The sequence below is a fragment of the Ursus maritimus genome, unplaced genomic scaffold (assembly GCF_017311325.1).
Source record: "Ursus maritimus isolate PB19 unplaced genomic scaffold, ASM1731132v1 scaffold_6, whole genome shotgun sequence".
In the NCBI taxonomy this organism is placed as follows: Eukaryota; Metazoa; Chordata; class Mammalia; order Carnivora; family Ursidae; genus Ursus; species Ursus maritimus.
In genome coordinates, this window is record NW_024426774.1 from 24,314,174 (window position 1) to 24,340,426 (window position 26,253).

Below are 26,253 nucleotides of genomic sequence, written 5' to 3' on the forward strand. Positions count from 1 at the left end.
TCACCCGTGATTTACGAATGATCCTCGCGGAGGTCACCCGTGATTTACGAATGATCCTTGTGGAGGTCACTCATGATTTATAAATGATCCTCGTGGAGGTCATCCATGATTTATGAATGATCCTTATGGAGGTCATCCATGACTTCCACATGGTTAAAGTCAATCCACAATTCTTAGATCTCTCACATTTGACCCAGCAGCATCATTGCATGGTAGCTCCAGCCCTTCAGCTGGGACACTCTCCGCCTTTGCCTCTGGGACACTGCTCTGACCTGGGTTCCCTCCCACCTCTCTAACCACCTCCTCTCAGTCTCCTCCCTGCTAAGCACTGAAGCGCTCTGCCATCTTCTCCTCTGTATCCACACATACTCTTTTAGTGAGCTCCTCCTAGTACCAAGGATTTCAACATAGAGAGGACTTCTAAATTTCTATCTTTACCTCCAACCTCTCAACCTCTTCATGTCCAACTGCTTTCCCAGCAACTCCACTGGAAGGTCTAAAATATTTCCTGACATAAGTCCCCAACCCAAGTCTTGATTTCCTCTTCAAAGCTGCTCCTCTGAGCCTTCTCCAGTCAGTAAGAGGTGAATTCATTTATCCCGCTTCTCCAGCCTTCAACGTACAGGTCACCCTATTTTCTGCCCTGTCTCACTCTTCACATCCTTTCTATCAAGCTTGCAACATACCTCACAGGATTCAGTGACTCGGCCACTACCCCTGTGCCCGCACCAGTCTGTCTCACCTGAGTTCTTACTGGTCTCCCTGTTTCTTCCCTTTCTCCTTAGAGGTTGATCTCCACACAACAAACAATAAGAGCCATCCTTTAAACACACAAGGCAGATTGCACTGCACTTCTGCCCAAAACTTCCTCCTGGCTGCACATCTCACTCTGGGACAAAGCCCTTACAATGGTCCAAAGATCCCCATGTTCTCTCCTCTCTCCTTATTCACTCTACTCCAGTCACATTGATCTCCTTGCTATTCCTTTCTGGTGCCCATCAAGCTCTCGAGAACCTCAGGACCTTTGCACCTGCTGTTCCTTCCAGCTGGAATGCCTTTCCCTCAGGTATCTGCCTAGCTCACTCCCTTCTGCTCAGATCTTACCTCACCTCTTTAGAGGATTCATCTAGATCACACTTCCCCTAATTCCGTTCTGTTTTCTATATATTCATTCATATAGATTATGTATCCCTCTGCTTTCTATCTTCTCTCACTAGAATGTGAGGCCCGTGAGGGCAGGAGCTTCACTGGATATCCCTGGCACCCAGTCCAGAGCCTGGCACATGATCTTATGCAATAAACATTTGCTGAGTAAGTGCCAGGCCCAAAAGTGTGGGTTTTATTTGGAGAAGCAGTTGGGAGCCACTAAAAACCTCTGAGTAGGGGCGCCTGGGTAGCACAGTCGTTAAGCGTCTGCCTTCGGCTCAGGGCGTGATCCCGGCATTCCGGGATCGAGTCCCACATCGGGCTTCTCCGCTGGGAGCCTGTTTCTTCCTCTCCCACTCCCCTGCTATGTTCCCTCTCTCGCTGGCTGTCTCTCTGTCACATAAATAAATAAAATCTTTAAAAAAAAAATAATAAAATAAAATAAAAAAATAAAAACCTCTGAGGAGAGTGATCCCACACAGCGGGCTCTGGAACCATCTTCCTGGCAGTGACAGCAGGCTTGTGGAGTAATACGGAAGTTCCTAGATGGGAAGTCAAAACACATAACATGGGGCTCAGCTATGCCACAGACACTCCACGTGCAGCAGGCCACACACTTCATCCATTTGGGGCAAACTTTTTTTTTTTTTTTAAACTCTGTGGTAATGATGAAACTAGGTACCAGTGATTTAAGTACTTAGGTTAAATACATCTAATCCTTCTCATAACTCACTATTATACGTATTTCAGAGGTGAAAAAAACCGAGGCAGAAAGATTCATTATAATGCCAAGAAGTTGACAAGTGCAGTTCCTCATGCGGGAGTTCTGATTCCAGAAGCTTGCGTCCCTCCCCACCTCATTCTGCTAGTCCGTGAGAGGGGCTGGCATCAGGATCTGCATGGAGCCCTCCCGTCACTAACATTCTGTAATGTGGAGAGAGAGAGATGAAGAGTTGATGCTGCTGTCTTGAGTCTGAAGACTAGAAACTCAGGCAGGGTTTCTATGTTCCCATCTTTAGTGAAGAGAATTCCTTCTTCTTCACTAAACCTCACTCTTTGCTCCTAAGGCCTTCAACTGATTAGACGAGGCCCAACCACACGATGGAGGTGTAATCTGCTTGACTCAAAGTCTGCTGATTTAAATGTTTATCACATGTTTAAAATACCTTCAGAGTAACATCTAGACTGGTGTTGCACAAACAATTGGGGCCCACAGCCTCCCCCCAATGACACGCAGATTTAACCATTGCCGTGAGCTTATTCTTAGATGTCCCGGGTGTGCAGAGGTGGCCAGAGATGCACGTGGAATATCTCGCACTTTCAGGAGGACACTTCTCTCCAGTGAGGGGCTGGGCCACTGGCTTTCCTGCAGGAGGTTTGCAAAGGTCAGACTGTCCATCTTGATTTCCCTTCTCCTATTACTTTGCCAGGTCCCTGAGGCCTTGTAGAAGTGTTTTTCTTCCCACTATTATGGCTGTTGTTATTATCCTTCTTAATCTTGGCACGAGGACGCCTTGGCTGGCTTCCAAGGAGGAGAGCTACTTTCTGTCTCCCTGACACCCTCCTGTTGCTTTTAATCGGGTGCAGAGTATCTTGTCTTCTCTCCCCAGACAGACACTGGAATGTGGCCTGTGATGGCTGACAGAGCCACCCTGCCCTGGCTCAGACATGAATGGGACCTAGAACGGGGTGACACCAGGTCATCCTGGCTGCCACGTGGAGATGTTTGCTTCTAAGGAGATACCCAAGGCCCCTGTGCCCATCACTTATCAGAAGGGGTCCTGCCCCAAGAATCACAATGGGCTCCAGTCCTGCCTCTGTTACTAACATGCCAGCTGACCGCGGACCAGTCTTCCCCGATCTCCAGCCTTGAGTTCCCATGAAGACCTGGCTAATTTCCAAGGCGTCTTCCCACTCTAGAATCCTACCAGGCCATCACGGCTGGTCATTTCCGCCATGCTTATGTACAAAGGAAGGGGTCTGGCCTGAGCCAGGGTTTGTGAATATGTTCATAAGGACTTAAGGCCACAGGTGGGAATCAAACCCAGGACCCTCAACTCTGACTCCAGAGCCCTTTCCTCTCCAGTCTTCCCCATGCTGCCCACTTTTTCGAGTGCAACCTAAGGTGAGAAATGCATTTCTCACTGTGACCAGGACATCCACACAGCACGTACATCAACGAGTACAAGAGAGACTAACCTTTTATGAATGATACTCTCCCTTCTGCTTGTAATGCCTTCTCATTCTGTCCCATACCTAAAAATGTACAATTCACTGATGCGCCATAATCCATATTTTAAAAAAAAAAGCACCCTGGTCTACCTGACACCCCTGGGCCCAGTGGAGAACCAGACATCCATGTGCTCTCCCTGGGACTTAAAGACAGGCTCTGCTTTCAGTATTTTCTTACTCTGAGAAGTCATGGGGCCCAGTCAGAGATCAGATCTTCAACCTTGGGGGTCCTCGCACAGTACACACAGACCCCAGACAAAAGGGGTGATGGGTGGGATTGGCCAACCCTTGGCGAATTTAGGAAGAAACCTGGTACATGGGTACCAGTGGGTTAACAGTATTCCCAAGCATCCCTTTCGGGACTGGGATATAGTATTAGATGCCCATTATCTCTGTTTCCACTTATCACCACAATTTCATGTGCCCTCCACATGGTTAAATGGGGGTCAAAACAAAATTCACATCCACCATCACAAACCCATGGAGACGGTACATCTCTATGAACAACGATCTTCAACTCTGGAAGGCTTTAGGCAACAGCGGCTGTCTGGGGTATAGGACACGCAAAGAGAGCCATGGGGTGTGGGTGTGTGGGTATGTGTGGGTGTGTGCGTGCATGTGCACATGGCTCCTCAGGGCCAGAAGCCTGACCCCTCACACAGGAGGCTGCCCAGGGGGACAGGTGTCAGGGTGCCTGGCCTCTCCGAGGGGGACACATTCCTCAGTGTTCTTTCCTGACCACCTCTCTTGCCGAGGGAGGCCTCCACCGTCCTACAGCTACTGCCCTCCTTCAAGACGACAGTCCTCTACCCCCATGACAGAACAGGCTGAACCTGCCACCTGCCCCAGGTCTCCCCACTCCTCCTCACCTAGACTCAGAGCCAGACCAGAACCCAGTCCATCCGGGACCTGCTCTGCGCCGAACACAACAGATTCTGAGCTTCAGGGCCACTGCCTGCACCCAGGCTATGAGCAGGCCGGCTCCATCCGGGTTAGAGCCGGCGGCTGCCTGTCCTTCTCCCCAGTGTCTCCCACATATAATAGTCTGTGTCAGAAATACTGCTCCCGTATTATAAATATGCAAAGCCGGGGAGGCGGCAGGAGACTGGGATAAAACACCAGGGATTATTTACGAGTCTCCAACTCACACACTAGGGCTTTATTTGCTTAATGAATGGCCGGGGCCAGCCATCAGCCCGGGGATTTATTTGTCACCGGGAGCAGAAGACACTAGGACGTAGAGATGTAAAAATGACAAATGCCCCGACTCAGCCAAGGTGGTATTTCATTGCCACGGTCTCTGGCAGGGAAGTGAAGGTGGGGAGAGGGAAGGACAGCTCCGAGGCTCAGCAGCCACGGCTGGGAGGAGCCCAGAGCGCAGACACCGGCCAGGTTAAAAAACCGAAGAAACAAAAACAGAAATGCTGCTTTCCAGAACGAAGGCTGAGGGCCAGGAGTGTTAGCCGTTCTCACGTGCTCTTGCTCCCCCCAGCTCTCGTGGGGAGCCCCCACATACCCAACCGCCCCCCCTTCAAGAAAAATGCTACCGTGCACGCTGCGAAGACCACAGGCCCAAAGTGCGCAGAGTAGATCTCAGCCTCTCTTCAGCAGCTCGCTAGCAGGGGGACCTGGGCAAGTCACTTCAAGTCTCTGGAACTGTCCCGGCATTTGTAAAACAAAGGGACTGACAAGCTCTGTGACTCTTACACAGACAGATGTCCCTGCACCACCTCGGCCACCAGCAGCAGCCTCCACCCCCAGCAGCGGCCATGGGCCCTCCACGGAGCCGGTATCGCCCAAGGCAGCAGCACTTCTTGTGTCCCCTCCCAGTGAAGCCCCCTGGCCTTGAATCTTGCCCCACACTGTCCATTTGGTAACAAACCCCTACGATCCAGTGAGGCACGGCCACTCGGCTAGTGACTGTATTCCCCCGTCTGCCCCACAGACAGATGGAACCACACCACAAATGTAAGGGGAATGGAAGTTATGTGGGCCACGTACAGGTCATGACCTTCAAAAAGGCTACTGACCATCCCTCGCTCCCCTCACCCTGCCCCACCCCTGGGACTGGGACATGGATGTAACAAGGATGGCAGTCTAAGGCACGGAGGAGCAAGGAGACAGAGCCTGGCTCTCCACGTGACCTCACATTGCAGAATGCCCCCAGCCCGGCCCACCTCTGGACTGTATAGAGAGAAAAGAAGCTTCTATCTTGGCTGAACCACTATGAGTTTTGGTATCTTTGCTACTGTAGCTTAGTCTGCATCCTAACTAATACGCCTCCCACTGTCCTCCCAGGAAGAGGGAGTCCTTCCCTCTCTGTGCGGCCACAGCACATCGTCTCTAGGACAGCACTCCATGAGAGCATATCATACAAACGTCCTTGATGATGACATGTGTGTTTTCTGGACAGTGAGCAGCTGGAAAGCAGCTAAAGGAATGAATAAAGTCCCCATCAGACAACTTCAAGGGTCCTCATCACTGCAGAAGCATATTAGGAATGAATTATGCATGGACGGGCCTGCCCATTCTGAGTTTTCAGAACAGCACAGGAGGAAGCAGGGGCCTCTAGCACCTCACTGACGTGCTAGAAACGGAGCCAATGAGACTCGTGGGGACTGCCACCATTCCTAGTGCCCAGTGTAGGGGAGGCCTCCCTGACATGGCAGCATTTGTCCGCTCCCCTCCTGGAAATCACACAGGCTGGACACCAGGGTGGGACAGAAGAGAAAAACAAAGGGTCTGCATCGGAGATCACTCCAGGGATTGGAAGCACAAGGGATGTGACAGAGGCATTTAGAAGCTTATAAAATTGTTGAGAAGGCTGAGAAAGCAAAAGTTAAGGAAGTCGCAACTGTGATGTTTAGAAAACCAGAAAATGCAGGAATTACAGAAACCGTCACCAATGGTCTCCGCTGCCTACAGCGCAGAGTGGGTGACACTTCTGTCACCATTAACGGGAGGACACTCAGAAACTCTGGCAAAACCTCATGCCTCAAGCCAGTGAGCTCAAATCATACAACGCTAGTACGAGAATGCAGTTTTCTATAACAGAGACCACTCCGTGTTCAGAGAGTTTAGCGTCATGACATTTAAGGGACTGCAAGCCCTTTCTCAAAACTGCAGACATCCACGTCCTGTCCTGACACCCGGAGATCACTTCAGGGGTGAATGGCTGGATGATTGTAGGAATCCCACCAGGTGGCCCCAGGTTTGGGGAGCAAGTCCCATTATTTCCTGCCCACCATTGCCTCGCACAGGCAACTGGAAATGCTCATAAAAGAAAGCACATGCAAATAATAAATAAAGATGTTTAAATAATAACCAAAAAAAGCATATGACTTGGACACACTTACGTTCTGAGGTCACCAGACCATCGTTTCCAAACGATTAGATTTAGGTATGATACCGTCATCACAACTGGTAATGAGGAAACGCTTTTTAGGCTCACTCAAGTAATCAACACTCCTTTGACCCAGTCTACCTTTGCATATGGCGCGGCAGATTCTCTGATTAGCCGCTCATCTACCGACGCCACCGCACCTCCCCCTACTGGGCTCACCGTTTCCTCCTCCTCACCCAACTCACCAAGGTAAGGAAACCAAGTCCCAAACAGCTACAGCTCGTTGGCACACATTCGCAACCCTGGGATCCATCCAGACAACACTCTATGGAGAAAAAGGGAAGTCTCTGAATGCCCGGCCTAAGGCTGAGAATAGCCGGCACCCTTAGCATCCCGTAAGGAAATGTGTCTTCGGGTGCGGGATCTTGGCTGTACCTTCCAACTTGTAGGGAGGGATGGAGGCTTTCTCCTTTCCCTCCACACGTTCATGGAGGAGCAGAGCATGGGTCACACACCTTCCAACTTGTAGGGAGGGATGGAGGCTTTCTCCTTTCCCTCCACACGTTCATGGAGGAGCAGAGCATGGGTCACACACCTTCCAACTTGTAGGGAGGGATGGAGGCTTTCTCCTTTCCCTCCACACGTTCATGGAGGAGCAGAGCATGGGTCTCTCTCCAGTAAGTGTCTCACTGTTTGGGGCTCTGTCTCTGGCCCTGCTGAGGGAGCCCTGCCCCTACCTTTAGGAAGTCCTTGTAGCTGCCATACTGATCTGCCAGAGACCTTCCTTCATTTGGAACAAGGCATCTTTGTCCTTCAGGAAGGTCATCCAGAAACCATGGTGGGATTTGGGGAGGAATACCCAGGGGCCAGATTCATGGATGTGACAGTCTGAGGCCCATGGTGACAAGTCCAGCTCCCCAAGGTGGATGACCCAACAAAGCCCTCACCCATGTAAAATCGATTTTTCTCAGAAAGTCTCCGGTGCTTGTGATCCCCAGGAAACTGGGGGGGATGGCTTGTTGAAGATTCACCTACTCGAGATACCCCCAGCCGCTGACACCCCAGAATGACCATCCTCCCCTGGGCTCAGGGTTGGGGATGAGAAAGCCAGGATGGCGTGAAGGGAGAACAAGAATGACCACAGGCACAAGGACTGAGGCACCACGTTCTAGAATATCCCGACTAGGAACCAAAGGCAGGGCTGTTTTCATTCCAGGCTGCAAGAAACCCATGACATTGGCAGTTCCGGGTAGCTGGGCTCGACTTTTGCTGCTTTTCCTTTTCTGGTGCATTCTGAGGTCAAGCGTATTAAGAAGCATCTTGGGGCCGCCGGGAAGTAAGTGAAGCAGCCTGAGGTCTGTGCAAGCAAGTGAACAAATGGATTCTGCAATCTTCCTGCCGGGGTAGCTGTTGAGAATATTCCCGCCGCCGCCGCCACCCCGAGATTCTCTCTCCTTCCCAGGCCAGGAAGCGCCTCCTAAGCACAGCTCGGCAGCACTGCTGAGCGATTAAGGCCGTGTCAGCCTCCCCCAGATCTGCTGTCAAGAGCAGAAGCTGTGTCCCACACTGGGGAGCCAGGAAGCCCTGCCTCGAGCGGCACTTAGCTCGTGCTGGAAAAACAGCTGGGCTCTGTGGGAGAGGGTGCCAGGGAAGGCTGCCTCCCATGCGCTAAGGGACCCCTGGATCAGTCAGCCCCCCAAAGCAGTCCTGAGCTGGGAGGGGCCCGGAGTCACACCTCACCCCAAGTTTAACTGTCATCAGTGAACATCCTTGGGTTAGGGAACAGACTGGGCGTGATCTAGCTGGTGCTGCACGTAAAGGGACAGATGGCCGTAAAGGAATGAGGTCTCCGAAATGAGCTCTGCTGGCTTGGGCGGGCTGCCTCTGCAGGGGCTCAGGCTGAGGCACGGAAAAGAGAATGAGCTCTTGAGGCTTTGGGGTATCTCTGATTTGCCAGGCACTTCCTTCCTGCCTCCATGGAGAGGGTTCCCATCTACCTATCATGTGTAGCATGGCTGCTACTTGCAAAATGCAATGCACCAGAGGCAGGGACAAGAGGGGGTCCCCTGTCTTCCCTGGTGGCCTCCCTCATGACCCTGACGCTTCCAACAGCAGAGCAACAGCGTTTCTATTTCAAAATCAGAAACCATGAAATGTCAACACGACTCTGAAACTGTCCCAATTCTTTCTTCCAAAGCCAACCGTTTAGAATGAACAGGCTATCCTGTTGCCTACCATTCCTTACTCGCGATTCTCCAGCTAAATTCCGATAATAATGTTTTGCCTGCTTGATTTTCTAAGGAAACTCCCGTATACAGATCACAGACATCCGCTCATCCCAGACCAGCCCTGCTCTCTTTCATGCCTCAGGGGTAATGGCAAAGCTGCAACTCGGGGAACCCAGTACTTTCCTTCCCAGCTCCACCCTGGCCTGCCCCTAATTGTTTGGCTTTCTCCGCTGGCTGAGTGCTTGCCCACGCCACCCCCATCCCACTCCCCTCCCTGAGATAGGCAGGTGATGCCCAAATGTGAGTTCTGGCTCTAATTTCTCTGCAGAATTCCCTCCCACGTTTCCAACCATCCATACAACATTTCCACTGAGATGTTCTCATTATTGAAAATGCACATCAGAAACTGAACTCATTATATGATAATAGCAAACAAACCCTCATACTTGTCAAGAGTTTGAGCACTCACAAGTGGCTTCTCCACCTATTTTATACCCATTATCCCATTTAAATCATACACAAAGTCCTGAAATGTAGGCCAGCCGTGCATTGCTAGTCTGATTTCATAGAGGAAGGGACCAGGGCTCTGAAGAACTGCCTAAGATCAAACAGCTAGTAAATTATGGAGCCAAGAGTACACTCCGCTTTTCTCCTTTCCTACTTCTCAGATCAAAGACCCAAACACCCATCAAATCCTATGATGTCAGGATGCCTGGCTGGCTCAGTCAGTAGAGCATGTGACTCTTGATCTCGGTGTCGTGAGTTCGAGCCCTGTGTTGGGGCTCGAGATTACTTATTAAGTAGAGATTACTTAAAAATAAAATCTTAAAAAAAAAAAAAGAAAAGAAAAAGAAAAAAACTCCTGTGAAGTCTCCTTTCCTCCCTAAACCCTTTTTGACTGATCCTGTCCTTCCGTGGTGAGGACTCTGCTCTAGGCTTTTGTCTCCAGCTGCTTGGATTAGCACGGTGACTGTGCTTCTTCACCTTGCCGGCCTCGTTCCTTAGCCCTTAGCATGCACCGAACACCGCCTCCAAGTAATGAACACCGACACCAAATAATCCTTCATTTCATGTTGTTACTCTTCGAGGAGAAAGTTTCAAGGACTCTTCCCAGCCCACACGTCAAGATAGAGGGCTTTAGGCCAGTACCAGGGCCCTGCAAAGTGGCCCCCTGTGCTTCACAGCTGCCTGCTGCCAGTAGCTATCCCCGCCACTGACTTCTGATCTTTGGGATGGTTTCTGTATTCTCCATGTGATTCATTTCCGCCCTAATCTTTACTAATTTCCTTCTGTTTGATCTGTTTTTTTCTAATTTTTATTTTTTGTTTTTTATTGACTTGAGATCTTTCTTCTTTTTACATAGAAGCATGTACAGCCCGAAATTTCCCTCTAAGCAATGGTTTAGCAGCATCTCCTAAGTTTTGGTATGTTGTCTTTTCTTTTTTTTTCCTTTTTTTTTTTAGGGGGGTTCACACATTTTTTTAAAGTTTTTACTTAAATTCCAGTTAGTGAACATACAGTGTTTTATTAGTTTTAGGTGCACAACGTAGGGATTCAACACTTCCATACATCACCTGGTGTGCATGACAAGTGCCCTCCTACATCCCCATCACCTGTTTCACCCATCCTCCCACCCACCACCCCTCTGGTAACCATCAGTTTGTTCTCTACAGCTAAGAGTCTGTTTCTTGGTTTGCCCCCTCTCTCTTTTTTTCCCTTTGCTCATCTTTTTTTGCTTCTTAAATTCCACATGTGAGTGAAATCATATGGTATTTGTCTTTCTCTGACTTATTTTGCTTAGCATAATACTCTCTAGATTTATTCATGTTGTTGCAAATGACATGAAAAAAAATGTCATTGTTTTTTATGGCTGAGTAGTATTCCATTGTGTATTTATACACCACCTCTTCTTGATCCATTCATCTGTCGATGGACACTTCGGTTGTTTCCATAATCTGGTTATTGTAGATAATGCTGCTTTAAACATCAGGGTGCATGTATCCCTTTGAATTCATATTTTTGTATTCTTTGGGTAAATACCTAGTAGTCCAATTGCTGGACTGTAGGGTAGTTCTATTTTTAACTTCCTGAGGGACCTCCATACTGTTCTCCAGAGTGACTATACCAGATATGTTGTTTTCATTTCATGCTTCCCAAAGTATTTTCTTTTTTTTTTTTTTAAAGATTTTATTTATTTATTCGACAGAGATAGAGACAGCCAGCGAGAGAGGGAACACAAGCAGGGGGAGTGGGAGAGGAAGAAGCAGGCTCATAGCGGAGGAGCCTGATGTGGGGCTCGATCCCATAACGCTGGGATCACGCCCTGAGCCGAAGGCAGACGTTTAACCGCTGTGCCACCCAGGTGCCCCCCCCCCAAAGTATTTTCTACCTTCCCTGGGATTTCTTCTCTAACCCATTGGTTATGGAGTATAATTTCCCAGATTCCCTTCTGTAATTGATTTCCAATTTCACTCCACTGTGGTTGGAGCAACTACTTTGTATGATTTCAATTGTTTTAAATGAATTGGGGTTTTCTCATGGCCTGACATCTGGTCTATCATGGAGAATGTCCCATGTGCACTTGGGAAGAATGTGTATTCTGCTATTGTTGGGTGAAGCGTTCTACAGATATGTTAGACCAGCTGGCTTATAGTGTTCAAACCTTCTATCTCCTTTTTGGTCATGTATTGACTTTCTCTATCCATTACTGGAAGTGGATTAGTGAAGTCTCCAACTATTTTTGTCAAACTGTCTTGTTTTTCTTTCAATTCTGTTAATTATTGCTTCCTGTATTTGGTGGGCTCTGCTGTTAGGTGATTATATGCTTACATCTGTTATGTCTTCCTGATAAATTGACTCTTTTATCATTATAAAATGTTCTTCATCTCTATTAAAAAATGCTGTTTTAAAGTCTATTATGCCTGATATTAATATAGCTCCTTTTAGTTCTTGTTTGCATGTTGTATTTTTAACCATCCTTTTACTTCCAACTTCTTTGTGTCCTTAAATCTAAAATGTGTCTTCTGGTACACAGCAAATAGTTGGATAAGTTTTTTAAAATCCATTTTGCCATTTTATTGGAGTGTTCATTCCACTTAAATTTAATGTAGTTAATGATAAGGTAGGATTCATAACTGCCATTTTATTTTTTGTTTTCTATATGTCTTATGTCTTTATTCCTCTATTTTTGCATTTCTGCCTTCTTTTATGTTAACTGGATGTTTTCTAGTGTACCATTTTTATTCTTTGCTTCTTTCTTTCTTTCTTTCTTTCTTTCTTTCTTTCATTTTTGGGTTTTTTAAATTAATTTTCTTAGTGGGTTCCCTAGAGATTACAATTAACATCTTAATTTATAACAACCTCATTCAGATTAATACTAACTTACTTTCAATAGCATAGAAAATCTTCGCTCCAATATAGTTCCATCCTCCCCCCCACCTGCTGCCAGTTTTGCAGTACAAATCACATCTTTATGCATTATAAGCCTATCAATGTGGTTTTATAATTATTGCTTTGTACAGTTGTCTTTTAAAGGAAATAGGAAAATAAAAGGGTAACAGATAAAAATACATTTACACTGTAGTACCTTTTATTACTACTCTTTATTTTTTTCATGTGGATTTCAATTACATCAGTGTGCTTTCATTTCAGCTTGAAAGACTCTCTTTAATATTTCTCATAGGACAGGTCTTCTAATAACCAACTTCCTCAGTTTTTGTCTATCTGAGAATATCTTAATTTCTCCTTCACTTTTGAATGATAGTTTTTACTGAATATAAAATGCTTGGGTGACAGTCTTTCTCTTTCAGCATTTTGAATATTTCATACCACGGATTTCTAACCTCCAAGATTTCTTGTGAGAAGTCGGCTGTTAATCTTACTAGGCTCTCTTCCATCTGACAAGTCTCTTCTCTCTTGCCGCCTTCGAGATGCTTGCTTTGTCTCTGACTTTTGACAGTGTGATTATGATGTGTCTAGGTGTGGATTTCTTTGAGGTTTTTCTACTCAAATCTGTTGAGTTTCTTGGATGTGCAGATTAATGTTTTTCATAAATTTGGAATTTCTGAACATCAATTCTTGAAATAGTCTTTCTGCCACATTCTTTTCTCTTCTTCTGGGATTCCTACAATCCATATATTGGTATACTTTATGGTGTCCCACAGGTCTCTGATATTTTGCCCATTCTTCTTCATTCTTTTCTCACCCTGTTCCTTAGACTGGATAGTCTTGAATGGTTTCTTTTTAAGTTTGCTGATTCCTTCTTCTGCCCACTCACATCTACTGTTGAGTTTCTCTAATGAATTTTATTTTTCAGCTATTACATTTTCCAACTCCAGAATGTCTATTCAGTTCTTAATTTCTTCCTCTTTGTAATATTCTCTAATGAAACAATATAATATTCTCTTATAATATTTATAATATTCTCTTATTTAATGTTTGCATACTTTCCTTTAATTATTTAGACACAGTCTCCTCGGGCATATTTGTAACAGCTGATTTAAAGTCTTTGTCTGGTAAATCCAAAGTCTGAGCTCTGTCACAAACAGTTTCTATTGATTCCTTTTGTGCCCTGTGTATGAGCCATGTTTTCCTATTTCTTTGCATTTCTTACAATTTTTTGGTGTTACTGAAAATTGGGTATTTAAATAATACAATGTGGCCACTCTGGAAATCAGATAACTTCCCCTCCTCGGGATTGTTGTGGCTGCTGTTGTGGCTGTTTGTGTTTAGTGACTTTCTTGGACTAATTCTATAAAAATCTGTATTTTTCATCAGTGCCACCACTGAAGTCCCAGCCTTTCCTGAGACTCGTGTGTGTGTGTGTGTGTGTGTGTGTGTGCGTGTGTGTGTGTGTGTGTGCGTGTGTGTGTGTGTGTTGGGGCATGCTTTCAACATTACAACTCTGCCTCCTCCTTCACTTCCAGCCTGCATAAGGCCTCAAAATCAGCCAGCGGTGAGAAATTTAGGCCTCCTCAGATATTTCTTGGCCACGCACACAGCTCTGCATACGTGTGTGGCTTTCTGGTTAGCAAGAATTGTCAGCCCCCTACTGACATCTCACTCCCCCAGATTTTTCTTTTTAAGTATTCTGGTCAGCTTCTTATTTTCACAACTGTTTCACACCACAATGATGCTAATTGTTTTTTTTGACAAATGCCCCAGTGATACGGATGTTTGCACTGAGTGCTCCCTGAGTCAGGTCATATAAAGACAAGCCTCAAGAATGGGGCATTTCCAAGGAGCTGCCAGACAGGTCACATAGTGATAACTCTCAGGAGATGGGGCTATGGCAGGAGGGTTGGGTGGGGGGAGCTCCAACTCCATTCTGCTCCCTCCAGAGCTGCTAGTCTGATGGTTTTCATAGCTACTGTAGTTTCTAGGCTGTTGGCTTTTAAGAATACTGCAGAGGTGAAGCAAATGGGAACAGGGAAAGTTAAAATGTCACAAAATTCATTGTTCATACTTATATTCAAACATTTTTCTTGAAAAAAAATTCCTGAATTTGTTGTAAGTCTAAAGTTAATTTCTAGAATTCTGGAAAAGTTGATTCTGACCATTTTTGCCAGCATTCTTGCTGTTTTTATGTCAGAGCAGTTTTTTGGAGGTAACTACTCTATCATTTTGGAAGTGCTTCAGTGGCTGACTTTGTTGTTGTTGTTGCTATTTTAATCATGATAAAGAGCATATACAATTTATCATCTTAACTATTTTTAAGTGCACCGTTCAACAGTGTTAACAATTTTTACTTTGTTGAGAAACAGAGCTCGAACTTTTTCACCTTGTAGAACTGAAACTCTGTATCAGATACTCATTAAACATCTCCCCCCTTCCCTTCTGCTTTCTATTTCTATGAATTTGAATACTTTAGATACCTCACATAAGTGGAATCGTAAGTTATTTGTCCTTTTCATGATGGCTTATTTCCCTTAGCATAATGTCCTCAAGTTTCAACCGTACCGTAGCATGTGACAGGATTTCTTTTCTTTTTAAGGCTGCACATACTCCAATATATATGTATTCCACTGTATACAATTTGCTTTTCTATTCATCTGTTGATGGACTTTTGGGTTGCTTCCACCTCTTGGCTATTGTGAATAGTACCTGCCATGAGCACAGGTGCACAAGTATCTCTTCAAGACCCTGCTTTCAATTCTTTTGGATATGTATCCAGAAATGGGTTTGCTGGATCATATTACCATATGATCTGCTTTTAATTTTTTAGGAACTACCATACTGTTTTCCATAGTGACTGCACTATATTACAATTTCACCAACAGTGCAAAAGAGTACCAACTTTACCCTCAACCATATTTGTTATTTTCTGTTTTCGTAAGAGCTTTTTTTCTTTTTTAATGGTAGCCATCCCACTGGGTGTGAGGTGATATCTCACTGTGGTTTTATTTTAATTTCTTTGCTGATTAGTGATTTTGAGTATCTTTCCATATGTGTGTTGGCCATTTGCATATCATTTTGGGAGCAGTGTCCATCCAAGTCTTTCGCCTACTTTTAAATCAGGTTATTTGATCTTTTTGTTGTGAAGCTGTAAGAGTTCTTTGTATATGCTCGATATTAAATCCTTATGAGATAAAAAGATTTGCAAATATTTTCTCCCATTCTGTAGGTGTTCTTTTCACTCTGTTGTGTCCTTCGATGCACAAGTTTTTAAGGCTGATGTAGTGTTATTTGTCTATTTTTGTTGCCTGTTTTTTTCATGTCCTGTTCAAGAACTCACTGCCAAGTCCAATGTCATGAAGATTTTCCCTGTTTTGTTCTAGAAGTTTTATAGTTTAGGATTTTATGTTTATGTCTTTAACCTATTTTGAGTTAGATTTTGTCTATGGTGTAGGATAGGAGTCTAAATGAATTCTTTTGTGGGCAGTACCATTTGTTGAAGAGATTGTCCTTTCTGCGTTGAGAGGTCTTGGTACCACTGTGAAGATCATATGACCACACACAGAAGGGTTTACTTCTGAACTCACTACTCTACTCCGTTGGCCTATATAGGTCTTTTATGCCAGTATCACGCTGTTTTGATTACTGTGCTTTGTAATATGTTTTGAAATCAAGAACCAAGAGTCATCCAATTCTGTTTTTCTTTTTCAAATTGTTTTAGTCATGCAGGGTCCCTTGAGATTCCATATGAATTTTAGGATGGGTTTTTCTGTTTCTGCAAACAATATCATGGGGATTTTGATGGGAATTGTGTAGGATCTGACACAACAGATTCATAGACCACTTTGGGTAGTACTGACATCTTAACAAAATTAAGTCTTCCAGTCATGAACATGGGATGTCTTTCCATTACCTATGCCTTCTTTAATTTCTTGTAGCAATGTTTTGTAGTTCTCAGTGTACAAGTCGTTCACCCCAGTTAGGTTTAATCCTAAGTTTTTTTATTCTTTTTGATGCTGTTATAAATAAAATTGTTTTCTTAATTTCCTCTTCAAAGTGTTTATTGTTAATATATACAAACACAATTCATTTCCATGTGTTGCTTTTGTATCATGCAATTCTGCTGGATTCATTTATTCTAACTCTTATCACTGACTTTTGACTATATCATGTTCATTCTGGTCAGTGAGTTTCCTCATACAATTTCTCTGCCTGAGATGCCTACCCTTCACTTAGAACTGGTAACAACAAGGATAATAAGCAACATTCCCTTAGTAATTCTCAGTTTATAAGGAGACTTTTTATTGCAGAAAGGAACCACTGAATAGATGCTATGCTCCTCATTCTACAGATGAGAAAATGAAATGATATGACCAAGGTCTCACAGCAAGTAAAGATATACTCTAAGACTTGAATCAGGTTTCATGCTTCCTAATATCATAATTATTCCTTTATACACCACAACTTTATGTTTTCTACCCAGCAGCCCACCAGTTTTCACTGTCCTCACTGACAGTGTAATATGTTCTTCCTCCCATGTCCCCTAAGTCACTGATGGATCATTTAGCCTATTTCCTTAGTTCTATCATGTATGAGGTGGGGAAGGGTCCCCCTTGGAGGAACTCTTTTCTCATTTAGCTCCATATTATTCTTGAAACACAGGAAAGTAACTTAAAAGATCATGTTACAGATATGAAATAGAGGTAATAAACAAGCATATTAATTCAACAACCATTTATTTAACATCTGTGAAAAACAGGCACTATGCTTGGCATTGTCAATTCAATGATGAATATAAAGTCCCAGCCCCTTTGCTCAAAGAGATTTCAGCAGGAGAAAGAAATGGCCAAAACCATCAGCAGACCAAGGAAACATTAGGAGCAAAAGCTACTTGATCACACCAATCATACTTCTCTGTCCTTTAGGTTATGATCTTTAGTAGATGTTTATTTCAATCTTTGTTCTGCTTAAGCTATGGTGCACTGGTAATGTCAGTAATATCTGGTCATATTTAAAAGTCTGAACAGGACATAAAGGTAACAAAAGTACAGATCAATGTGTGTGGTCAATGTTCCTATGTGAAGGCCCCCAGGCATACTTATCCTTGTGAGTGGCTGTTGAGAGCTACGGGCTACAAGAAACAGAGGGCTGTATGCAATACCTCTGTTTGATACCGCCTTTATAAAGCTTCACACGAGAAACTTATTTTACAATCAAGTCATATAAGCCTCTCTTGAGAAACTAATTGTTTTTCTTTTTCTGATAACAGTTATGAAACCACGTCTCCCTTTTCACTTTGGCAACCAGGAAGCACAGAGTCAAATGTGAAGCTTACCTATAGCAATTATAGTTTATTTGAACTTTTTTATTTGAAATTTTGAATTCTTTCCCTGATACAAATTCTTTCTATTTCTCTACTGTCATGGATTTCTGTGATGTGTACTGAGCCTAAATCATCTTATTAAGATGTGTGATAGGATATCATTCTGTGATGAATTTTTTTGACCATGCTGAAAGAGGCTAAAAGGAATGAGAGATATTTTCCCTCTCTCATCTGGAGGAAGTTGAGAATGTCCTCTAAAGCTGAGATGGGCCTGGTTTGTGAAGGTACGATGAGTGGTGGACATGGGGGCTTTTCTCCCAGCAGTGCCCTGGGCTGAATGGCTTAAGTGGTGGTGAGAAGACCAGAAAGGTGCCCGCAAGTGGGTCACAGATAGGGTTTTGGACACCGTGCTCAGGGGTTTAGACTGTAAGCTCCAGGCAAGGTGATGGGGAGCTTGCAGGTGTTTGAACAGAGAAGGGTCATGGTAAGAAGGACTATGGGAGTGGATCTCAGAAAAAAACTGATGCTTTCAGCCTGGGTCCTCAAGCTCTCTTAATATGGAAGCAGAGGAGCCACTGGCCCGCAGACTACATGGGGTCAATATGACCAGTATGGATCCCAAACAAAAGAGTCCTTCCCCCAGCTCTTCAGAACTAGTGAGAACCCTAAGGCTTTTGTACAGTTCTTGGGGAGTGGCTGGGGGCAGGGGTCTCTCAAAAGACACATTAAATGTCCTGCCAGCTCAGCATGTGGAAGCTTGGCACCGATTAAATTTGATTTAGAGAAAGAAAGGAATGTGACATTTCTTGCACCCTACTGTTGTGGCCTGAAATTTATACCTGCTACGTGAGATATAAATAAAAGAATGAATAAATAAACAAACCAGAGGCCAGAGTGCTGGGATGAATTCCCAATTTGCTGTGTTTCCACCATGAGGATCATACAACCTTGAAACACAAGGGCTAATGGAGAATTTGGCACTTAGCACAATAAATGCCATCTGCGGGGACTGTATGTTAAGGGATGAAGGTAAAAAAAAAGCCAAAGACAGTTCCAGACTTCACAAGACTTACAATTTAATGTGGGCCTCCCATGTCAACCATAGAACACAGTAAGAACAAGGACAGCCATAGTGTCATGCTACATATTTTTATTATGTGCTCACTACACATAAAGCATGGAAGAGAAAGGTGAGGATTAAGACAGCACCCAGCAGGCAGGAAGGATGCTAGAAGAGGGATACGTGTTATAAAAGTGACTTGCATAAAGTGCTATGAAAGGAGGGGCCGTTTCTGTCTGAAGAGTGAGAAGGCATCAAAGAGGAAGGGGTGTTCAGGTGGGTCTTTGAAAATGGAAAGGATCTGAGCAGAATAAGGTGGCCGAGGGGCACTGCAGGCCAGGGGTGGTGAGGGTGCGGGCCCCCACCTGCTCATGCTCAGGGCTGTAGGGGTGTAGGAACTGTTTCTTCATGGATGCCCCTCATGGTGTGTGAGGCTGAATGGGGTAAGTGGTGGTGAGAAGACCAGAAAGGTGCACGCAGATTGGTCACAGACAGGGTTTTGGACACCGTGCTCAGGGGTTTAGACTGTAAGCTCCAGGCAAGGTGATGGGGAGGTTACAGATGTTTGAACAGAGAAGGGTCATGGTAAGAAGGATGCTCTGGGCAGCTGACTTGAATAGCTGAATGCAGGATGACGCCTTAGAGAACACGGACGAAGCCGTTACAGGGCAAAGTGTTAAGAAGAAGTCCATGAAAATGTCTCGGGCACTTGAACTATAACAGAGGCAGAGAGTCATGGAGAGAATGAAGTAGATGCAGGAGAGTTTGCAAATGTGGGGAACGTGAGCTGGGGGCAGGGGGAGAAGGAGGAGAGCAGATGTCAAGAGATGACTCAGGGCCTTCAGGCCTGCGTGAAACAGGGAGTACAAAAGGAAGACGATTTAGGAGGAAAATGATGAGCTCAGGTGAGAGTGCACTGAGCCTGAGGTCCCAAGGGGCCCTCGGATGGCATGCTTAGCAGGCACCTCAAGTACAGAGACATATTATACAAGCGTGTGCTTAGTTTTACACATTTAGACCCTGATCTTTCATAACTGATAAATTAGTGGAGATCCATAGTCATCTAACAAAAGGATTCTTCACCTTACAAAAGCATTAATAATAGGGTACTTTAAATAGTTAGCTCCCCTGGTGAATATAAAATAGGCTTTAATATTTTTTTGGAAAGGTGACTTACACCTCTCTTTTCAAAAACTCATCTACTGTGTTAAGTAAAGCATATCTATGTATGAATATGGAATGAACTGGGGGACTTCAGCCAGGTAAAATTAATCCAGGTAGATGTTGTGAAGGAGGCGATGGATCTTTAAAGGGATTATTAAAAGGGTGGTGTTTGAATTGGTGAAGAAGAAAGACTGAGAGCTCAAAAAACAGGAGTGGACCGTAGTCTCACTGGGACGGATAGCCTCCCATGCTCTCCCGGCTCCTCTTCCACCCCAGGCATGGAAACAGTAGGGGGAGGGGTTGGGAGGTGGGCAACACCATCCATCCATCCACTGAAGTGAAAACTTTGAAGTATCCTTCACTTCCTTCCTCTTCCTTGCACCCTGTATTCAACCCATCAGGAAACCCTGCTGGCTCTCCTTAACAAGCATATCCAGCATCTGTCCTTCTCACCACTTCCACTGCGGCCACCATCTTGAACCAAGCCACCACACTTTGGTCTGGATTATTTTAACAGCCTCCTAATAGGTCTCACTGCTTCTACCTTCCCCTCCTAAAGCCTATTTTAGTGCAAGAACCAGGATGGTCCTTTTCAAATACAAGTCCGGTCATCTCATTCCTTTCCTCCAAACTACCAGTGGATCCTCACTTCCTCTGGATCTAAGCCAAAGTCCTTTCTCTGGCTTACAAGGCCCTACCTGACATGGTTCTGGTGACCTGTTTCGCGTCATCCCCTCCTGCTCCCTCTACCCTCACCTGGCCCATCCACAGCGGTGACACCAGCCCCTTGCTATTCTTCGAGCACTCCTGCACACTCTTACACTGGAAACACTGCTTTGGTTCTTTCCTCTGCCTGGAACACACTCCCCCAGATATTGGCAAGACTGAATCCCTCACCCCCTTCAAGTCTCTGTTCAATCCTCAACCTTTGTCACTCTCACCCCATGAAATGCTGCAGCCCACCACCTGCCCCTTCTCAGTAGTTCCAATCCCCCACTTTGCTCACCTGTTTCAAACACAGCACTTATTTCCTTCTGACATACTGTATACTTTCCTTCTTGAACATGCTTATTATTTACTGGCTATCTTCCCTTGCTAAAACAAAAGCTCTGTTAGTGTTCTTTATCTGTGTTGTTTTGTACCTAGCTCAATGTAAGCTGTTCAAGAAATAAACGTAGGAATGAGTCAATGAACAGATGAATGAAGAAGAAAAAAAAAAAACCATGTAGACAAACAAGAGGAGAAAAACCACAGCTCAATAACTTCAGCCCAAAACTCTGCACTCGGAGATGGAAGGCAAAGGATCCAATCCCCACAGGGCCACATCTGCCCATGGGGCTCTGGACAAGGGCTTAAAACTTGCTACGGTCCTCCGCCTTACCAGGAAGGGAGGGACCATGTGATTTTATTCTTGGTGCTTTCCCAAAATTATTTAATTCATTCCACAGATACATACTGAGGACCCACTACATGGGAGGTCCTACGCATAGAAAGATTAATAAGACATCACACCACACCAGTCCCTTCCTACAGTCCAGAGAGACCAACCTGTAGACAAAGAATGGAAACACAATACGGTATCAGATGTCTCTACAAGGTGCCATGGAATCAAAGACACAACAGTGATGAAATCAGTGGTGGGGGGGGGCGGGGGGCAAGGCAAAGGATGACCAGGGAATGGGCCTGCCAGGCTATAGGGTGCCTCACTGCATCTTAAGAGAGCCCACCATCTGAGAATGCTGTTAAGTTTCCTGACTGCCGACTTCATATACTGTTCTCTATAATATGAAAAGGACTAGCAACTTATTATAAGACCATTAAATCATTCAAAGATCAATTCTTGCATGGAATTGTTTCTTCATGTTCCCATTCGTAAACCCTTGAAAGCCACACGGCACTGTGAAAAGACAAGCCTTTTGTCTTGACACATCGGAGTTCGCAGAAAACTTGCAAGGACTCAGCAATAAATAGCATAGGGCTCATTTCATTCCGCAACGGCGTTGTGCTTGCAAACTCAACACGCCGCCCCCTTAAAATATGCACCCCTTGAAACTTGCATAGAGCTGGCTTTCCCCTGAAAACCCAAGGTTCACATTCAAATCAAGTAACGTTTTCTCTTTTGCAGCCCCAATTATTATCATTTACTGACAACACCACCATTTTCATCAAGACATTGATTTATTAAGTGTCCTTCTGTGCCTAGGATGGAATTCAGAGCAACATAAACCAAGGTACGGTGTCTGTATTCTAGAAGCGTTTACTTCAATACTCTACATTAACAGGGCACAAACCAGAAAGGAGTCTGCTAGAAATGACATCCTGGCTACATTCTATCTCAAGTGCATTTGGGTAGTTAGAAGTATGGGGTGTCTGATTCATCAAAGGCACTGGAAATTCAAACCAATACGGTCACAGAAAATCACCATCTAGAAAACCTTCAGAAAGGGCTTCAAGAAGGGAGGTGAGGAGGCAGACATCAGGAGCTATTTGCACGCTGGGACGAGAAGAATAACCAGGTGTGCAGGGAGAGGTTTAGGTACAGGTGCAGGCAAGGATGGGACTGCTGAAGTCTATGAACATCACCCATGATCTGGGGCATGTGGGAGGATGAGAAAACTGGCCCACGAGGGGGTCATTTCTATGTCCCACCATCCAGGGGCATAGGTGCCACCATCATCCCCAGCCTGGATCAGCACCCCGTCCAACCAAGGTTCAACAACACTCGAGGTGCAAGCAGGGCTCAGTACGCCAATGAGGAAACGCCAGTTAGCAAACCCCACGTCCCCGAGTTTCCCAGGTACATGCACAGCCCGTGAATCAAGGATGAAATTCATTTCCACTTCTTGAACAAAATACAAGCATGGATCCAGAAAGAACTTTCTGATCGCTCCCCCATTTTGATAAGAAGCTTGTAACTGGCTAGTTCTCCCTGTTCTCTGTGGTTATCTGGAAAACTGAAAGTAAAAAAAAAAAAGTTGCACACTTTGCAACAGGAACCACTAAAGACCTCCGTGGTGACTTCTGTCTGCTCTTAACTTCCTACTCTCTACCTCTACTTGTTACTCTGTATTATCACCATGCTGCTTTTACTGCATACGGCCCTCCAATCCTTTGTGCAACAAAGCAGAGAATAATATTACAATACAGGAGCAATAATAATAATATTATTATACTTTCATTGGGCAGGTTAAGTTACAAGCAGTCATTGGGCTAAGCTTTTCATGGAGTATCTCATTTAATCCTTACTGATAATAGGTGCTATTATCATCCACATTTTACATGGAAAGATTGAGAGAGAGAGAGAGAGAGAGAGAGAGAGAAATCACAGGAAGGTGAAATAATGTGCCCAAGCACTATAGACAGGCTTGGATCTCAGCAGGCTGACCCGGGAGCCCATACTCTCACAGTCTCTACACACATATACATCCAGGCATAAACTACTTAGCTGGGCATTGTTTGGAAAAATGTCTTAAGTGTGGTATGGAAATTCACAATGGTCACCTGGCTTTTGAATGACACTTCACAGTAGGAGTTCATTGTTGGCCTACTAGCCAAATTTGGCCCTTAAATTTGCATTATTTGGAGCCTACAGTACCTATTTTTTCTAACTGAATCTAATTTTGCTTTCCAGCTCACTGCTCCCACCATTCTTCACTGCCTAGCCTACTCATAGATGTCCTGCATTTCAAGTTCACAGGCCTTGCTTTAGAATTTTCAAGATCTTCTCCCATCTCTCAGCTCACTTTAAAATGTTTCTAAAAGGAAGGCAGGACAAACATCAAAATTCTCTTTTGCAAATGGAGAAACTGAAGCTCAGGGTCGTTGAGTCCCTCACCTGGGCTCAGACGCGAGGAGGAGGCAGCGTGACTGGAAACACCCTCCATCCAGGTCTTTCCCCTTGTCCAAGGCTAATCTCACAGCACAGATCACCCTCCCGGTAGAACTCTAAAGAACACAGGGTGCACAGTGCCGGCCATCAGCTGGGGGAATGAGCACTCCTCCAGGAGAGAACTAGGCAGGGAACTGCCCTGCAGGAGGCTAAGCTGCAGACCTGAGGCTGCTGAGAAGAGCATGGAGGAGGCCCGCCTTACCGCCCCACCTACCCCACACCCCCAGTCACACCCGGTGAGGCAAGGAGGGAAGGCAGGAGGCGAACATCTGACATGAAGTCAGCATGTGGGCTGTTACAGGCTTTTCTGCAGCATGGCAGCATTCCCTGGGGAAGGAGGTGAACCTGCTGGGGTAATCCTACGTCATGGCAACCCTAGAGCCCCTTATCCTCCTTATGCTGCTCCTTACCCTATCACTTTACTCTACGGCAGGGAGTCCCAGGGGCTGGACTTCCATTTGTAGCCACTCACTGGGCTCCAGTAGCTTTGGAATTGGTTCTTCCTGAGGCCCCTTACTCTGAGATCTGATGGCACTACAAGCAACAGGTCTTACCTCGGCATAACTCAAAACCAGGGCCAGGAGCCCAAGGTATTCCCGTCTCCCTTCCATATCCAAATTCTCCAGAGCCTGGTCTCGTGACCTTGAAGGGCTCCCTTCTCGAGTGGAGGGGGGACTCGAGCAAGGGGACCCAAATTGGGCTGCAGGACAGGATCACCCAGGAGAGCTTTTCCAAAATGGAGATTCCAGGGCCACAGTGAATCACAAACTCGGCAAGCAGGCCCTGGAATCCGCATGTTGACCAGAATCTCCACAGATGAGTCTCACGCCATAAGGGGACAAAGTTGTGCCAGAAGCTTCTTACTGGCCACGAGTCCTGGAAAGAGGACACATCCAGCCAGAGACGAGCTGTGGGAGCCAGAGCTTGCCCACCCACCTCATCTCCAGGCCCGTTTCCAGTTCCAGCACCCGACCTATTCCGGGAGCACAGGCAGCCAGCCAAGCACCAGTCCCTCGGGGTTCCAGCTTAGGGTCTATAATAGGTAGATTCGGAACATTTTAATCCAAAGCTGCTGAGCGTGTGGGATGCCTCCAAACATCCGAGAAGCCGCTCCCTGCCCTCTGGGAGAAACCGCCCAGACAGGAGGGCCCTGAAACCACCTGGCCGGGCCCAGAAGGGCTTGCTCAGGGTCCGGGATAACCTCAACACCACCCAAGGAGGACTTCTGGTGTAAGTGCTGTCCACACCAGGTGGGAGGGTGGGGGTCAGCAGACCCGTGATGTTCTGTTTTTCCTGCTCTCTATCAGGAACCACAGGCCCTGCTGGCTCTGTCTGTGGCTTTGGGCTAGGGGACATAGGTGTGCCCGAATGTGCCTCAAACCAGCCACTTCTCCCCTGTGAGGACGCTGACAAGGGAAGATAGGGCTCTACTTCTTCTTAAGCTGATAACCCTAATGGGACCTGGACTGCAAAACCTGTTCTGGAAGCCCCCAAGCCTGAGGGAGGCCCTCTCCCCACGCCCATCCAATTCCAACCCTGACTACTCACCAGCCTTTGGACACTAAAGCAGTGGATGGCCAGATCCTCAGGAGCAGAAATAAAAGAGAGAGTCGGAGTGCCCAGGCCCTGGAACAGCCTCCCAGACCAGCTCCTGCCTCGTCCATCTTCCCACACCAACATCCGCATCCTCCTGGGGAGTTCTGCCATTGCTCCCCTCTGCGGAAATGCCCGCTATGAACCATGGTCTCATCCTCTTCTTACTCGAGGTACAAGAGCTCTGAGCTGACTCCTTCACTCTATGCTGTGGCTCTGCCTCTTGATCTTGGGCTAGGTCAATGCCCTGCCCCAGACCCCAGAGAAGCCCCTCCTGCCCTCATGATCAGGGCTGAACTCGACCCTTACCACTCATCAGACGTCAAGGCCCTTCCTCCGACCTGCTCATTCCTGCCAGGACGCCTTCCACAGGACAAATGCTCCCTCCAGCCCACAGCACCCCCTTCCTCCCTTTCCTCCCCTCCCCTCCCCCTGCCCAGCCAGCCCTCCCTCACAGATGAGAAGGGAGGAGCACAGCCATTGCAAAGACCCTGTGCCGTCCTTGCAAACCCTGCATGTCCTCATGAAGTGTATTTTATCAGCCAGCTCTCCGCCGTGGAACACACATATCCACTTCCTTGCTTCCTTGACATCCTCGTCTGCCCTACTCCATGCAGCTGACTCTCTACTTAGCTGTCATCTGCCTCAGATCCCCCGTCTCAGGGTAGGGTCTGTGTCTTCAGCTCATTCACGTATCACACACAAGACTCATTAAATGCTCAAAGTGGGAACAGTTATTGTTCAAGAGGACCAAGAAAGATGACCCAAGGTTCCTCAGAAATCTCTGAAGTCCAGTCAAATGCTCCGTAATGCTCCAGGCCGGGGCTGGGCTGGTTCCAGGACCTGGCTCCCAGGTGACCAGGGGCCGGCGCGGCGCTGAGT

At 46.1% G+C, this 26,253-nt stretch overlaps 1 protein-coding gene across 3 annotated transcripts in view; it reads right to left on the reverse strand.

Annotated features, from left to right (window-relative positions):
* GALNT14 (polypeptide N-acetylgalactosaminyltransferase 14) overlaps window positions 1–26,253 on the reverse strand; it is a 201,824-nt gene that overhangs the window by 99,179 nt on the left and 76,392 nt on the right. The gene's annotated exons all lie outside the window — the stretch shown is intronic.